This window comes from Triticum aestivum, chromosome 2A, assembly GCF_018294505.1.
Source record: "Triticum aestivum cultivar Chinese Spring chromosome 2A, IWGSC CS RefSeq v2.1, whole genome shotgun sequence".
NCBI lineage: Eukaryota > Viridiplantae > Streptophyta > Magnoliopsida > Poales > Poaceae > Triticum > Triticum aestivum.
This window is the reverse complement of record NC_057797.1, coordinates 386973565-386975743: the sequence shown is the minus strand read 5'-3', so window position 1 is coordinate 386975743 and position 2179 is coordinate 386973565. Positions and strand designations below refer to the sequence as shown.

General features: G+C 49.4%; 1 long non-coding RNA gene across 1 annotated transcript; it reads right to left on the bottom strand.

Moving 5' to 3' along the window:
• Window positions 1-709: 709 nt before the first annotated feature.
• On the bottom strand, window positions 710-1789 carry LOC123185293 (uncharacterized). The gene is made up of 2 exons (XR_006493298.1): window positions 1492-1789; window positions 710-1139 (listed from the first exon to the last, which is right to left on the bottom strand). It is a non-coding gene; the product is annotated as an uncharacterized lncRNA (long non-coding RNA).
• Between the last annotated feature and the right edge of the window lie 390 nt (window positions 1790-2179).

Sequence of the window (2179 nt, the reverse complement as noted above, 5' to 3'; positions counted from 1 at the left end):
GACCGCCGGAGGCGCCGAATCCCCACCACGGCTGCCTCCCGATTCGGCGGCGCCCGGGCGGCTGCAAGACGGTTTCCGGCGAGGGAGGCGACGGGGGCGAGGGCGGCGGCGGGGATTCGGGGCGGTGGCGGCGGGGATGTGGGCGGTGGCGGCGACGATTTCCCGCCAACTGGTGTTCGAGCAGACGGACGGGAGCGACTATGAAATGAAATGAAGGGCGGTTGGGCGTTGGCGGGTGGCCGCTGAATTTGAAGCAGTTGTATCTCGCGATGCAAATTTGCACCACAAGGTGTTGTATTTTACATCATCGAGAGGCAGCGGTCCAATTCTTTTTATGTATGGACCGTTTATTGGAGCAGCGTTTTTTGTCCCAGACGGTTCAAAAGTTAGGTATTTTTACATTTAGACCGTCTATTGGATATGCTCTAAGGATGGATCTGGTAGCTGTGCTGTCCCACATTAATGCAAAGAGGCGACTAGGTAGCGTCGTAGCGGTGACACTAGATAAACCGGTGGGCGCTCTATACATTAGCTAGCAAAATGGATACAAACTAGAAATTCACATATACTACTATACATTGTATAGACTATCTGGGAGTCGCCCCACAAAAAGTTTGCAGATTGATTAGTCAGAACCTGCTGAGCTCTAAATACTCGCACATCATTTTATCTCTCAAAAAATTCTTCATCTTATACCCGAAAGTGCAGATCGATGAACATAGCTCAGCAATTCTATAAATACCCAAAGGTTCTATCTATTTTTACAAATTTCTCACCCAAAACAAGGCCCTTTGATAATTCCGGAACAAGTAGTACTTCATTCAGGAACAAGAAATACTAGATCATGTACAGACTTCACAAAAAAGTGTGAGATGCATAACAAAAACTACTCGTGGTTATAAAAAAAAAAATACGCTGACAGTGAGCCTGTGGTGATTGCGGACTGCCCTTTGGTGCCTTAAGGTCTAACTGTAGCACCACATGCACGCCATGGATCCTTGAGGAGTGGGTAGGCTGCCGAGATCCCAAACTCTATGGGCCATGGCCATGGTTAGAGAAGAAGGGATGTAGGGCCGGCGTGACTCCTAAATCTGGGAAATAAGGTGTTGCCTCAAGCATGTCTTGTTGCGTTGAAGCTCCTGCATCAGAAATCAAATGAAGAACCGGCATCACAATTTCAGCGCACACACCACACAGTCAGCAAGCACACCGGCCGGAGCAGACACCCACAACACCCACATACACACGGCCAACCATACACGACATGCGAACGCACAACACAGGAAAAAAGAAGGCCACAACCATGGTTTGAATGCCCATTTGAAAGATTCCATAGTTTCTTTGCCGAGAACGACACAACCAAAAACACAATAAATCCATTATGTCACTTAAGCAACTAAGCAATGCATGCATCAATATTCAATACACATAGCCAACAGAAAACATCAATTCTACATGCTCATACCATGTCACTAATTACCATGCTCTTACCTTACATCGGCCTACAGGGATCCAATTTTCAGCAAGATCTGCAACAACATATAACAAGGGTTAGGAAAGTTTGCAAAAAAATAACAAGGACCGATAAAGACCTAAGGAATTGCTTCCCGCAGGCAGTGGAGGTGGGACGTGAGAGCACGGAGGGACGCCGGGAAGAGGAGCAGGAATGGCGGCGGACGGCTCGGGTAAGGCCATGGCGGCCACGGGCAGAGAAGTGACAGTAGGGGAGGAGGAGGAGGATGGCCGGAGAGGGGAGCTGCCACAGGGGAGGAGGAGGATGGCCTGCTTGGCGGACAGATCTGCTGGAGTACGAGAGGAGGAGCACAGCCCGCGTGGTGCTCTCCTGCTCGCACGGGTATGGGGATGGCTGTTGAACGAATAAGGCAAAAAAAAACAAGGCTAAAAAAAGTTGCACGAACCTTTTATCGGCTGGGCACCGTGCGCAGTTGTGGACCTTTCCTGGGCTTGGAACCGTATCTCCACGGGCCCATGACTGGTGTGCCACAGGGGTATCAGGCTATGGGATGGGCCTAGTGCATAGGCACGTGCACGCATGGTCCACAAACACCTATAACAGGAAATAAAATGTATTCATTCCAAATGTGAGAAATTCAAAGATGGCAAATGTTTGGACCAGATCCCAAGCTCAACATGTGGCTATGATTGCTACCTCGACAAA